The sequence below is a fragment of the Sapajus apella genome, unplaced genomic scaffold (assembly GCF_009761245.1).
Source record: "Sapajus apella isolate SASKATOON/1434 unplaced genomic scaffold, GSC_monkey_1.0 scaffold88, whole genome shotgun sequence".
NCBI classification, from domain to species: domain Eukaryota; kingdom Metazoa; phylum Chordata; class Mammalia; order Primates; family Cebidae; genus Sapajus; species Sapajus apella.
The window spans coordinates 6,199,272-6,214,376 of record NW_022437028.1 but is presented as its reverse complement, the minus strand read 5'-3'; the positions used below and the strand labels follow the sequence as shown (position 1 = coordinate 6,214,376).

At 49.6% G+C, this 15,105-nt stretch overlaps 1 protein-coding gene across 15 annotated transcripts in view; it reads left to right on the top strand.

Annotated features, from left to right (window-relative positions):
* The window catches only part of STYXL1 (serine/threonine/tyrosine interacting like 1), a 56,313-nt gene that overhangs the window by 876 nt on the left and 40,332 nt on the right, over positions 1 to 15,105 (top strand). For 3 of the 15 annotated variants that reach the window (XM_032255025.1, XM_032255015.1, XM_032255013.1), the window contains exon 1: positions 34 to 206. The exons of 5 other annotated variants lie outside the window; for them this stretch is intronic. The gene's annotated coding sequence lies outside the window, so the exon portion shown is untranslated. Of the gene's footprint in view, positions 1 to 15; positions 207 to 15,105 lie in introns of those variants that run through there. 7 more of the 15 variants (XM_032255020.1, XM_032255014.1, XM_032255021.1 and 4 more) reach the window with 6 other exon arrangements.

Here is a 15,105-nt window from a genome sequence, read left to right as displayed (position 1 = left end):
CGTGAGATCACGGCCACTTCCGGGAGTCGGAGTGGAAGGCTCCGGGACGCGGTTGGTAACCGAGGTGTTTCTTGCCGGGGCTTAGCGTGGCCGTCTGTGTGGCCGGTGGGGGACCTGCGGTCGCAGTGGGAGGGACAGTTCGCACCTGAGAGGTGGAAGAGGACGGGCTTTAGGCTGGAAGCGACTTAGAGGAGCCATTTTTCCAGGTGGGGCCCCAGGCAGAGGCTCGGAGCCGGGAGTTGGAATGCGTCCCAGACCCGAGCCCCAGACCTCGGCCAAACCCATCCCTCCCGCCCCTGGAGGCCAGAGAGGGCTCTGAGCTCCGGAAAGGCAGGTCCAGGGAAGGCTGAGAGTCCTTGGGCGGGTTGGGAGGAAGGGGCCGTGTAGTCAGATCCGGGCCGTCGTCCCCCAAGTTGCAGAGACCCTTGCGTTCAGGTTTACAAAGCTTTATAGCGACGCCACTGCTGATAATGGCGACCTCCAGCCCTGCGAGCTTTAGAGGACCACTACTCTGTGTTCCGGATGAGCAAATAGGTTACAGGGCCAACAACTTCCGTGGTCATGTAGTTCCTACCTTCTCTAGCCTGCCCAGCAGTGCTCTGAACACGGTCCCACTGTTTCTGCTGTACGAATAAAGACCCTGTGGCCGAGGCCTAGTGGATATGCAGAGTTTATGCAGACAGAAAGTCGAGTAGAATTCCCTGCTCACAAGGAGTTTGTCATTTCAATCTATGAATTTATTTTTGAGACGGAGTCTCGCTCTGTAGCCCAGGCTGGATTGCAATGGCACGATCTTGGCTCACTGCAACCTCCTCCTCCCAGGCTCAAGCGATTCTCCTGCCTCAGCGTCCTGAATAGCCGGGACTACAGGTGTGCACCACCATGCCTGGCTAATTTCTATGTTTCTAGTAGAGACGGGGTTTCACCATATTGGCCAGGCTGGTCTTGAACTCCTGACCTCAAGTGATCGCCTGCCTGTGTCTCCCAAAGTGCTGGAATTGCAGGCATGAGCTATTGCTCTCGGCCTAAATCTGTAAATTATTTTTATTCTGTCCCCCCGTGCTATTTTCTGGGCATACAGAGATGTCTCAGACACAGTCCTTACCTTGAAAAAAGTTTCTCAGTCGAGTGGAGCTGATCGATGTGCCACAAGTTGCCACCCTGATAGAGGCATGTATGAGCCCAGCTGGGACCAATGACTAAGGCAGCCTGGGGCCAGTGGTTGGGAAAACAGGAGTGGCAATAACAGCAGAAGTGCTAAAGAAGGTATCAATACAAGAGTTCATGGCGAATGCTGTACTCTTTCCTCTCTTCCACTTTTTTATTGAACTGCTGAGATATGCCAGCCTGGCTGGGGGCAGTGGCTGACCCCTATAATCCCAGCATCTTGGGATGCCGAGGCCAGAGGATCGCTTGAGCCCAGGAGTTTGAGACCAACCTGGGCAACATAGCAAGACCCTATCTCTATATTTCATTTTTAAAAGAAAAAAAGTTTTGGCTGGGCAGAGTGGCTTACGCCTGTAATCCCAGCACTTTGGGAGGCCAAGGCGGGTGGATCATGAGGTCAGGAGATGGAGACCATCCTGGCCAACACGGTGAAACCCCGTCTCTACTAAAAACACAAAAAATTAGCCGGGCGTGGTGGCATGCGCCTGTAATCCCGGCTACTCGGGAGGCTGAGGCAGGAGAATTGCTTGAACTTGGAAGCCGGAGATTGCAGTGAGCCAAAATTATTGAGCCACTGCATTCCAGGCTGGGTGACAGAGTGAGACTCTGTCTCAAAAAAATAAAATAAATATATATATTTAAAAAGATATGCCAGCCCAATTTGGGAGCTGAGTATTCAACTCTGAACAGGATCTACACATTCTCTGCCTACAAGGAGCTTGGAGTCTAGGGAGAGACAAGTAAATTGCAAGCAGCACAAATAAACAATAATAGAAGTGTGAATTGCTATAGGGAGGCAGAGGAGGTAGATCTAACCCAGGACTGGGCTGGGGATAGGGGCTGTGTGAGAGAGGACCTTCCAAATCTGAGATGTGGCTGGATCATGTCTATAATCCCAGCATTTTGGGAGGCCAAGGTGGGAGGATCACTTAAGGTCAGAAGTGTGAGACTAGCCTGGGCAACATAGCAAGACCCCATCTCTATAGTTTTAAAATTAAAAAAACACCTCCAGTCACGGTGGCTCATGCCTGTAATCCCAGCACTTTGGGAGGCTGAGGTGGGCAGATCACTTGAGGCCAGGAGTTTGAGACCAGACTGGCCAACATGGTGAAACCCCGTCTCTACTAAAAATGCAAAAATTAGCCCAGCGTGGTGGTGCCCACCTGTAGTCCTAACTACTCTGGAGGCTGAGGTAGGAGAATCACTTGAACCCAGGGGGTGGAGGTTGCTGTGAGCCAAGATCGTGCCATTGCACTCAAGCCTGGGCGATAAACTCCATCTCAAAAAAGACACACACACAGAGCAGATAAGCTGAGACATGCTGGAAGAGTAGGTATTTCTCAGTGGAACATTCTCAACTCCAGAGGAGGGAGAGATCCCTTGCCTGGGAATCAGAATTCTCAAAGGAGGGACACTAGGGCCTGGGCATTTAACAATGGGAAGTGTGTAGACAGGAAAGGAGGAGGAAAAAGGGCCAAATAACCTGGAGGGGGAAAAAAAGCACAGGCCAGTATTCAGGGGACAGGGTATAGGCCGTTTATTTTGGAGTGGGGGAATTGGGACAGGCAGTGTCCCTTATCACTGACTGTGTCCTCTGGTAATTATTTACCCCTCTGTCTTGTCGTCAGAACGGAGCACCTCGGAGTCAGATACTAAGTCTTTGATCTCTGTGTCTTTTTTGTCCAACATGCGACTGGGCTGAGAGTGGGCCTCAGTGAATTGGAGGAGAGAAATGGTTTTAGGTACAGCTGGAAACAGCAGGTTGGGAAAAAACTAGATCATGCTGGTCCTATGAATGTTAGCTGAGAAGTTTGTATTTCATTTCTTGGGAAAGCTTTTTTTTTTTTTTTTTTTGAGATGGGAGTCTCACTCTGTTGCCCAGGCTGAAATACGGTGGTATGATCTCGGCTCACTGCAGCCTCCTTCTCCAGGTTCATGCAATTCTCCTGCTTCAGCCTCCTGAGGCTGGGATTACAGGTGTGTACCACCATGCCCCTCATTTTTGTTTTTTTAGTAGAGACAGGGATTTGTCATGTTTACCAGGCTGGTCTCGAACTCCTGACCGCAAGTGACCTGCCGGAGTCAGCCTCCCAAAGTGCTGGGATTACAGGCATAAGCCCCCACGCCTGGCCAATCAAAGACTTTTATGACACCTCCAGAACTGTGTGTGCGGAAGATTAGACCGATCTTGTATGCTAAGGATTCCCAGGGAAAAAAAGGAGGGCAGGGAGATTGTTTAGGAATCTGTTTTATGAGATGACAAAGGTCTGAATTATGGTGGTGGCCATAGGAATGGAGAGGGTGGGACCAGTGTGGGAGAGGTCTCATGGGAAGAATGGGTTTGTTTGTGCTCACCTGGGTTTGAGAAATGAATGAAAGGGGGTGTGGGAAATACATACTGAAAGAGGGAAGTTGGGTTATGCTAAGTGAGAGCTGGCTGGAGGAAAAATAAAGAGCTCCATTTTAGAATTGGGAGTGATGCTGAGTTAGCCATATAGAACTATCAGTGGACTGGGCTGCGCTCATGCCTGTTATCCTAGTACTTTGAGCAGTCAAGGCGGACAATCACTTGAGCTCAGGATTTCAGGACCAACCTAGGTAACATGGCAAAACCCTACCTCTACAAAAAGTAAAAAAATTCAGCCAGACATGGTGGCTCATGCCTGTAATCCCAACATTTGGGGAGGCTGAGATGGATGGATCGCCTGAGGTCAGGAGTTTAAGACCAGCCTGGCTAACATAGTGAAACCCCATCTCTACTAAAAATATGAGAAATCAGCTGGGTGTGGTAGCAGGTGCCTGTAATCCCAGCTACCTAGGAGGCTGAGGCAGGAGAATCACTTAAACCCAGGACTTGGAGGTTGCAGTGAGCCTAGATCATATGATTGCACTCCAGCCTGGACAACAAGAGCGAAACTGTCTCCAAAAAAAAAAAAGTACGAAAATTCTCTGTGGGCATAGTGGTGTGAGTCTGTAGTCCCAGCTTCCCGAGAGGCTGACATGGAATGATCGCTTGAGCTCAAGCCATCAGGGAGATCAAGGCTGCAGTGAGCCATGATTGTGCCACTGCATTCTGGCACAGGTGACAGAGCAAGACCTTGTCTTATTTAAGGGGAAAAAAAAAAAAAAACAAAGGAAATGTGGGATTGAAACAGAGAGGCCAGGGCAGAAGTCACTCTGTCGAGGGGGAGAGTTGAAACCATGAGCAGTCAACTAGAATCGCAGATTCTCAGGCTCCCACACCTGGAACTCAGTTTCCTCCACATCCCTCCCAAGTCAGCATCTCCACAGAAGAGGAACTCGCTTCCTCCCCAGCCTTCTGCTTGGGCCATCCCAAACAACTTGACTGCTAGGAAAGCCTCCCACTTGACCGGTGCAGTGTGGCTCCTGCCTGGAATCCCAGCACTTTGGAAGGGCAAGGTGGGAGGATTGCCTGAGCCCAGGAGTTCGAGACCAGCCTGGGCAACACAGGGAGACCCTCTCTCTACAAATAATAAAAATTAGCCAGGCATGTGCCTGGGGTCCCAGTTAAGAAGCTGAGGCAGGAGGATTGAGCCTGGGAGGTCAAGGCTGTGGTGAGCTGTGTTTGCACCACTGTACCCCAGTCTGGGTGACAGAATGAGACCCTATCTCAAAGGAAAAAAAGTGTCACATTCAGCTCCTATCTGCCTCTAAGGAATACCAAGATAATTAACGACAGTCTTAATGGCTGCTGTATCAAGCACTGTGTGGTAGGCATTGATTTTACCTGGTGCTTTGCAAGGGAAACTTGCATTGAACAAGTAGTTTCCACAGTCAAGAAGCAGAGTTCAATCATAAAACAGCTGTCTTTTAATCTTTGCCCTTGGATTCCATCTGGTTACCAGGGCAGACTTAATGCAATAGCCACAATGTTCAGTTCACATTAATAATCAAAACTAGGCCTTTAATTCAAAATAAATTCTCCTGAGGCAGGAGAATTGCTTGAACCACAGGAGGCAGCGGTTGTGGTGAGTGCACTTCAGCCTGGTACACACTTGTAGTCCCAGCTACTCAGGAGGCTGAGGTGGGAGGTTCACTTGAGCCCAGGAGTTTGAGGCTGCAGTGAGTGATGATCATTCAATTCCCAAGGCAACATTCAATTTCCAAACATAAAGCTGGTCCTGACAGCCTTGAAGTCACATAGGGAGTAGGGAGTTTTTTCTGGGATGACAGTGGAGCAGCTCATATTCCACAGAACCAAACACCTCATATTCCTTCATTCAAACCTCTCTGTTCTTCCCCATGGTTCTCTTCCAGAAGCGAGACCCTGTCTACAAAAAATAAAAGCTTGGCCGGGTGCGGTGGCTCATGCCTGTAATCCCAGCACTTTGGGAGGCCAAGGTGGGCAGATTACCTGAGGTCAGGAGTTCGAGACCAGCCGGGCCAACATGGTAAAACTATGTCTCTAAAATAAATAATAATAGTAAATAAAAACTTAGGTGTGGTGGCACGCACCTGTAGCTCCAGCTACTCACAAGGCTGAGGTGGGAGGATCACTTGAGCCCAGGAGCTTGAGGCTGCAGTGAGCCAAGATTGTGCCATTGCATGCCAGCCTTGGCAACAGAGTGAGCTCCTATTTCAGGGAAAAACTGAGAGGGTAGGACTAAAGGAATTGCTATTTCCTAAGCTCCCGCTATGTGTCAGGCCCAGTGCTAGGCAATTGACATTTAGCTCTTGAATGATCCTATAGCTTTTCCAGTGTGTCTTATTAGCTTACAGGTGAGGGCATTGATGCCTAATGCCTGTCACTGTTTAAGCCTTGGTCATCCTGGCACAGCCTGAGCTTACCACCGAGAACCAGAACGGTGGTGGGGATTGGTTGTGGACTCTGATTCTTAACCTGTGCTGTTTAGCCTGAGCCAGGATCCCAAAGTGAAGCTCATGGTCTGGCTTCTCCAGGGTCATCAAGTATTGTCTCTTCTCCACCAGAAGCAAATGCCCACCAATCGTGCCCACCTGGACTGTCTGGGAGTTTGGGGTGGGTTGGCAGCTGAGCACTATGTCAAGCCCTTGGTGTCATAGAGCTCCTACGAGAAGCCTGTGGTCAGACCCAGCCTCTGACACCTCCGCCATCAGTCAGGATGGAAGTTCCCCGGGTGTTGGGCAGGCACAGGGAGGCAGGGAGATGAGCTGGATCTGGCTGGGTCCCTGCTTAGTCACAGGCTCTGGCAACCTCTAATGAAACACCCCTTCCTAGTTAGCTGTTTTCCCCAAGTATAGGCACATGCTGTCAACTGGAGGGGAGCTTGCCAGCCTAACTGCTTCTGGACCACTCTGGGCTGACTCGGGGAGAGAGCCACACACGAACCCCTGGTTTGAAGGCCAGGCTAGGTCATCATGTGGAAGGTGAAAGACCTTCCCCCTGGTGGGTGTACTGTCTGCAAGGACAAGGCCTGTGCTGGCACCCTGCTTTCTTGACAGTAAGTGGCTTTGGGCTGGGCATGGTGGCTCACACCTGTAATCCCAGCATTTTGGAAGGCTGAGGTGGGCGGATCACGTGAGGTCAGGAATTTGAGACCAGCCTGGCCAACGTGGTGAAACCCTGTCTCTACTAAAAATACAAAAAATTAGTTGGGCTTGGTGGTGGATGCCTGTAATACAAGCTACTTGGGTGGCTGAGGCAGGAGTATCACTTGAACCTGGGAGACGGAGGTTACAGTGAGATCGCGCCACTGTACTCCAGCCCTGGCGACAGTGTGAGAGACTCTGTCTCAAAAAAAAAAAAAAAGAAAAAAAGTGGCTAGGCGTGGTGACGCACACCTGTAATCGCAGCTACTCGGGAGGCTGAGGTAGGAGAATCACTTGAACCCGGGAGGTGGAGGTTTCAGTGAGCCAAGATTGTGCCACTGCACTCCAGCCTGGGCAACAGAGACTCCATCTCAGGGAAAAAAAGTAAGTAGCTTTGCTTGCCCCCCAGAAAGCTATGTGGATTTCTCAGAGGGATCAGTTCATAGGAAGGTCTGTCTTTCACCCTCAGCAAGCCAGATCCGTATGAAGTACTCTCTCTGACTACCTCACCCACCTGCCTGTCCATCCCTCTGCAAGAACTATCACACTAAATGCTCTGAGAGTCTCTCTCTCTGTGTGGTTTTTATTTTTTTGAAACAAGGTTTTGCTGTTGCCCAGGCTGGAGCACAGTGGTGCAATCACAGCTCACTGCAACTTCAGATTCCTTTGTGCAAGTGATCCTCTTGCTTAGGCCTCCCCAGTAGCTAGGACCACAGGCGCACACCACCATGCCTGGCTAATTTTTAGATTTTTAAATTGTTTTTTATTTTTTGAGATGGAGTCTTACTCTGTCACCCAGGCTGGAGTGCAGTTGTGCAATCTCGGCTCACTGCAACCTCCACCTCCTGGGCTCAAGTGATTCTCTTATCTTGGCCTCCTGAGTAGCTGGGATTACAGGTGTCCGCCACCATGTCAGGCTAACTTTTTTTTTTTTTTTTTGAGACGGAGTTTCACTCATGCTACCCAGGCTGGAGTGCAATGGCGTGATCTCGGCTCACCGCAACCTCTGCCTCCTGGGTTCAGGCAATTCTTCTGCCTCAGCCTCCTGAGTAGCTGGGATTACAGGCACGCGCCACCATGCCCAGCTAATTTTTTGTATTTTTAGTAGAGATGGGGTTTCACCATGTTGACCAGGATGGTCTTGATCTCTTGACCTTGTGATCCACCCGCCTCGGCCTCCCAAACTGCTGGGATTACAGGCTTGAGCCACTGCGCCCGGCCTAATTTTTTGTATTTTTAATAGAGATGGGATTTCACCATGTTGGTCAGGCTGGTTGGTCTCAAACTCCTGGCCTCAGGTGATCCGCCTGCCTTGGCCTCCAAAGTGCTGGGATTACAGGTGTGAGCCACTGCACCTGACCTAAACTTTTTTTTTTTTCTTGTAGAGACGGGCTCTCACTGTGTTGTCCAAGCTGGTCTTGAACTCCTGGACTCAGGTGATCTCCTGCTTTGGACACCCAATATGCTGGGATTACAGGTGTGAGCTACCACACTCCACCAAAGGTCTCTTAAGGAGAGCGGTGCTGTGTTGAGAGTCCCGCGTGAAGGAGGATGTCTTAAACTTGTCGTTTTGACTCTGCTGTTTTGAACAGGTCACGATGAAAATGAGACTTGGTAGAAGTAATTGATACAGGCTGGGCAAGATAGTTCAAAACAAAACAAAACTCCGTCCCCCCCCCCAAAAAAAATTCACATGGAAAAGGTTTGATCTTGGGAGAAATAAATTTAATCAAAATTGAAAGTGAAAAAAATTGAAACTGGCTGTGACATACAGAAAATCGATTAAGGAATTAAAGTGGCTTAATGGATTCACAAAGGAAAATAGTTCTGGCAAAAACTCATCTGTATTACTTTAATATTTTATGTAAATTCACGATACATCAGAATATTCTTAAGGGCCCAATTGGTGGAGCCAAAGACATCTAAACTCTTCAGGGGCTGGGCACGGTGGCTCACACCTGCAATCCCAGCACTTTGGGAGGCCAAGGTGGGCAGATCACATGAGGTCAGGAGTTTGAGGCCAGCCTGGCCAACACGGTGAAACCCCGTCTCTACTAAAAATACGAAAATCAGCCGGGTGTGGTGGCGCATGCCTGTAATCCCAGCTACTCAGGAGGCTGAGGTGAGAGAATTACTTGAACCCAGGATTGGAGGTTACAATGAGCTGAGATCGTGCCACTGCACTCCAGCCTGAGGAACAGAGTGAGATTGTTTCAAAAAAATAAACTTCAGGGTTCAGAGTAGCACCAAATGGGATGGTTACCCGTGCTAAGTCCTCAATTTACCCAAGGCTAGAGGTACCCTAATTTCAGTTCACAGGGATGAGTCTGCCCTCAGAATCATGCCATTTGGTTCAGGGACTGCTCTCGTCCTTCTAGCATGTTACCAGTGGGTGAGGGGCAGTTCCTGCCTGACCAGGTAGAGTCCCCGCTTTGAGAAGAAGGATCTACAGAAGGAGATCCCTGGGGCTGGGTTTTTATCTAGAGGACCAGAGACTATTCTTCAGCTAGTGAGTAAGGACATAGCAATGGGGGAAAGTAGGTAGTTTCTTGGTGGAATTGTTTCACAAATTTGGGGGCTGTTACCTTAGGAATGGCTGATTTCCCATCTACAAACTTCCACCATCCTTCTTTAGTATAATTCCCTGCTTCCCAAGCAAATGATGCCTTGTCATTTGGAGTTGGGAGTTGGTGAACACAGTGTCTTGGGGAGGAAGGTCATGGCACAGGCAGCCTTCCTGGCCTCTGTGTGGGATGGTGGGGCACCACCCACACTGACCGCTTGGCCTCCCTGTCTGCTTTTCTCTTTCTTTCAGCTTCCGGTGTTCCTGCTTTTTGGTGGCCCTTACGACATATAACGGCTACTTCTTTTGGTGCTCATACTGCATCTAAAAGCTGCAGAATTTCTCCTGGATGCTTTGTCTGTCCCTTGGGCTGTTAAGAGCCTTCTTTGTAGATACCCCCATGCACATGCAGGGTGGCAAATGCATATTTGGAGTCAGTGTATCTGTTGGCTCTTTTGCCCTTTGCCAGTGATAATGCTCTGGTTAAAGCTATTAATCCTACTCTCTGGGCTGATGTTCCTGTTGGCAAGCATCGGGCTTCTGTTAGAGTCCAAAGTTACTACTGTATTCTCAGCCCGCATATTTCCTTCCTTTATGGAGCTGCTCCCATCAGTGAAGTATTCTACATCTGGGTCCTGGACGGGGCGTAAGATCCTTCTGGCTGGAGAACACTTGATCTGTTGTTTCTGTGCAGTCATGGAGCGGGGCCCCTGGTTCTCTGGGAAGCAGGGTGGCTGGGTTGAGGGTCTTTATGGTCTCTAGAGTTATGTGAGAATTCTCGCATAAGAGCCTTTGATCTTGGGTCCTCCTCGGATTTGACAGCCAGTGGTGTCCTCTTTGATCCGTTAAGGTTAGGACTGAGATTGGCACTGGTACAGTCACGTGCTGCACAAGTGGCTCGGGAGATTAAACGGTTCGGTCAGTTTGTCTGCTTCCTTCACCAACAGGGCTGTGGCAGCCAATGCCTTAAGGCAGGGGGGCCATCTTCGTGCCACCACAACTAATTGTTTAGATAAGTAGGCCACTGGGCAGTGCCAAGATCCTAGGACTTGAGTTAAGACCCCAGTGGCCGTTCCTTTCCATTCATGTACGTATAAGAAGAAAGGCTTGGTCATGTCTCCTAGTCCTGGAGCCGGGGCCTCAGTTCTCAGCCTTGCTTAACTCATTTAAACGCCTTTCCCTGTTCAGTTCCCCAAAGGAAAGGTTCTTTTTCCCCCATTTTGTGGCTTCATTTAAGGGCTTTGCTGTAAGTGAGAAGTTTGGAATCCAGATACAGCAGAACCCTGCTGCCCTAAAAGCTCTGTAATATGACGCCTGCAGGTTGGGGTTGGAAGGCTGCAAACAGCCTTGACCCAGGGCACACCTAGACTTTGCTTCCCTTGGCTTATGCTAAATTCTAGGTACCCAGCACTTAGGCAGACTTGGGCTTTCTTTCCTGATGCTTTTATCCTACTTTCCTTAACAGGTGGAACAGTCTTTGTTTCCCTTGATAACAATCTCCCAGGTTGGGGCTGCTAAGAGAAGATTATCCACGTGCAGAAGATCATCCACGTGCTGCAATAGGACACACTCTTTGTTGGGAGGAGCGTAGGCCTTAAGATCTGTTGCCAGTGCTTCCCCCGCAGATGGTGGGAGAGTTCTTAAACCCCTGCAGAAGTCTGGCCCAAGTGAGTTGAAAATTGCCCCATTGGAAGGCAGATAATGGTTGGCTTATTGGTGCTAGATGGAGGCAAGAAAGGGCATCTTTTAGATCTAGCACAGTAAACCAGGCTGCACTTGCCAGAATAAGAGTTATTAGAGTGTAGGTGATTGGCTCTACTGGATGAATAGTGACTGTCGCCTCGTCGATGGCTCGCAAATCCTGTACTGGCCTGTAGTCATATACTCTTGGCATATGAGGTTTTTTTGTTGGCTTCTGCACTGGTAGGAGCAGAGTGTTCCAGGGTGACTGGCATGGCACCAGAATGCCATGGTTCTGAAGTCATTCTGTGTGTTTACATATACCTCTGATGGCTTCATGAGGCAAGGGGTACTGACAAAAGTCAGACAGGGGTGGCACCTGGTTTTAATTCTATTGCAATTGGAGCATGATTTACTGCTGACCCAGGCAGGTTAGTTTCAGCCCAGACCTCGGGGAATTTCGCTATTAGCCTAGCCAACGTAGTTTCTTCCTCTGGGGCTATGGGGCAGTTTGGCGCTTGCATCATTTTAGGGCACAGTCTCCATTCCTCAGCCTGTGGCACAGTCAGGGCTAGCACCATGGCCGTAGACTTGGTGAGATCTAAAGTTACATTTCTTTGCGGTTTAAGGGAGATCTGTGCCTGTAGTTTCTGAAGTGGGTCTCTCCATAACAAAGGGACCGGGCAGTTTGGGAGTTATAAGGATTCATGCTGGACTTCCCATCCTCTAATAACACACCTTTTTGATGGGTAGAAAGGCCTTTTCTCTGCCACGCCTGTGACTGCAATTATAGTAGCATGATTTAGTTAGTGTTCCAATTGGTTGAGTTACTACTGAGTGTTCAGCACCTGTGTCTATTATGAAGCCTATTTCTTGGCCCCCTACCTCTGTTCTGACCATAGGCTCCTGGGGGCCTAAAGAAATGGAGCCCGGTCTGTCTCAGTCCTCATAGCTCTCAGCTCCTGCCAGACGGATGAGGTCGGCGTCCTGATCATCTAGGGTGCAGCAACTTGCTTCTCAATTCTGTGTCTTTTTCTGTCTCTCATTAATGTCGCCTGCCTCCCTTTCGGGCATTCATTCTTCCGGTATCCTTTCCTTTTGCATATTGCACACTGATCCTTCCCTAGCTTAGGCTGATTCTCAAAGTCTTCTCTAGTTAAACCTCTCTCTCGTCCTCGACCATGGCTGTGACCCCTCATGGCATTTGCCCCCCTTTCCATGAGGGCTGCCACTAGCAGGTCGGCCTTTCGTTTAAGCCTCTGATCCGTTTCCCTCCTAGCCTCCCTTTTTGCCTCTTCCTCCCGGTTGATGAGCACTTTGTGAGCCACTTGTATGAGCTGAGTGGCAGTCACACCTTAAACCCTTCCAGTTCCTGGAGCTTTCTTCTAATATCGTCCTGAGCCTAAGAGGCTGCGTTCACCATGCACGGACTTCTGCCTCTGGATCAAACGGAGTGTGGAGTCTGTATGCCTCATAGAGCCTTTTACAGAACTCACCTGGGCCTTCATCTGCCTTCTCACCAACCTCGGAAATCGTCCCCATATTCAGGGCCTTCTTCCCTCCGGCCTTGATTCCATTTAGAAGAGCCTCCCTAAATGCTCTCAGGTGTTGTCATCCTTCTGCCTCACTGGGGTCCTACTGGGGATCTGTCATCAGGTAATGTTCCATGGCATATTGGCGGGCATCAACCATGCCTGCTGGGGCATTGCCCTCCAGGTATTGGAGCATTGCCTGGGTTACTCTGTGCCGCTCCTCTGTTAACGGGCAGCGTGAACAGGAGCTCCTGGCAGTCTGCCTATGTAGGGTTGTGAGTCAAGAAGATAGACGGCATTAGATCAGTAATGGCTTGGGGCTTCTCCGTGTAGGAGGGGGTGTGTTGTTTCCAGTTTGGGAGGTCAGTGGTGGAGGGCTCTTGGGGTAAAGATTGCCTTTCCCCACCTCTGACTTGGCCATCAGAATCCTGGTAAAGTGACCTGGTCTCCCAGAGGGGCATCTGCAAGGCTTGGGTGCGGCCGGGCTGGAGTCTACTAGAACTGTGTCTTCCTGTTTCCTTGGTTTCTGTGGGTATGTATTTCCATTCCTTGCCAAGGGGTGGCGCAGCCTGCTTCTCCAGCTGCTTTTCCTTTCTTTCACCTTGCCTCAGATTAGCCAAAGATGGTTATATTGGTACATCAGGGGGTGGGCATTCTCTCTCCTCTGGATGGGCTTGTAGGACTGGTTTTTCTTGTCTTTCCTGCTTCCCCTCTCCTGCTTTCTGGGTGAGGGGCACTGTGGTTTCCTTTACTGCCTTGGGTTCAGCCAGAGCTACTAAAGCCTTACAGTACACTGATCGGGCTGGAGCCACTTGGGGTTTAATTATATTACATTTAGCCAGGAGTGAATGTATGGGTACTGATCAGGGTGTCCAGATTGTCCTCCGACCCCAGTCACTACCTAATACATACGGTCAACCACTTCACAATCTATTGTCCCTTCGGCTGGCCACCCAACATTGAAAGAGGGCCATTCCAATTCACAGTTCTTAGCCTTTGAGGCGTTAGTTTAACCCCGTAATCTCCTCCAAAACCTTTCTTAAAGTTACTCAGCAGGCACTCCAGTGGAGTTGGTTTCAATGCTTTTCCTCCCATCTCCTCCCTTGCGGCACGCTACCACCCAGCCTTTTGTTCTGGACAGGCCAAATCAGGTCCCACTACAGGTTTCAGGCACTGCTTAGTCAGGGAGAGCGCCTTAATTCCTCCACGACAGCTGCAGTCCTAGGGCAGCTCCTATGGCCGTACGCGGAATCACCCTAGATCTGGTCGGTCCTATGCTTACCTCAGAGCGCACAGTCCACCCTAAGGGACCTGCGTCCCTCACGTCACTCCCCGCGTTGGTTCCTCTGGGAACCATCTCTTTCACACACTTTCACACACCTCCCCTTCCCAGTTTTTGCCTTTCCTTTTCTGTGTTGGTGGGTATGTGAGTTTCATCCGAATCAGTGAGCTGCTCTCTCCTCCCCCAGCCCTACTGGGTTGCATTAATCACTGAAGCTGATCAAGTTCCAGTTAGGTGAGTTTCACTTGAATCAGGTAGCCACTCTTGCTTCCCCTAGCCCTACTAGGTAGGGTTACTAGTCACTTCCCTAGAAGGTGACTGAAGCTCCAGAACTTTCCTTTTCTTTAAGCCCCAGATGTCTTACTGTGGTTCCTACAGCACGCTGATCCTAAAGTCATTCCACAGCCTCTTCCCGGTTCCTCTGCACTGCCCAGGGAAGGCACCAGGACTTGGGAGAGCTGATCTTCTTGAGAGAAGCCTCCGGTTGGCACCTAGGTTCTCGGGTCTCCCTCGACTCGGGGCCCTGGCCTCACAGGCAAAGGAGGTAGCAAGCCTGTCATCTCCAGTCCCAGATGAGTCCCCAGACATGTTGCAGAATTTGAGAGACTGGAGAGACCGTTGAGGTTGCAGAAGGAGTTTATTTTAGGAGTACACCGGCCCAGCTCAGATTCACATCCAAAATGGCTACATACCCCACAAAGACAGAGCTTGACTTTTTATACCTGAAGTATACAGTGGCACAAAAATAAGTTTGCAGGTGAGAACAAAGATAATTTATCAAGCAATGACAAGGCATGTAACCCAGGCTTACATTTAACTTTTGCTATGCAGCACAGATGCTTGCTGTCTGTAGAGCTCAAGGATTCCAGCATGGGCCTTACCTGTTGGCCTCCACTGCAGCACCTGGAAGGCTGGAGTCCAGCCTGCTCAGGCATTTCTTATGACCTTTGTTGTGTTACAGAAACTTACAGTTATCAGCTATAGAGAAAATAATACAAGAATTTATAAACTTGAAAAACTTGCAAGGCAGGATGCATTCCACAGGAGGGGGAAGGACTCAGGGAAGTTTGCTTGTATAAGAAAAATTTAATTTCTGCTGCTCTTTCCTGCATCAATTTTTATATTATGTTTTATTAATTTTTCTTTTCCCTCTTCAATACCACTGTACTCCAGCCTGGATGATAGCACAAGACCCTGTCTCAAAAATAAAAAGTAGCCTTCCTGCAGGAAGCTGCTACACAGGCCTGACCCTTCCAGAAACAACTGGGCCCAGGAGGCAGTGTTCCAAGAGCAGCTCTGCCAACTGGAACTCAAGGCTAGCTCTGTACACACCAGCGATTTTCCAGCCAGCA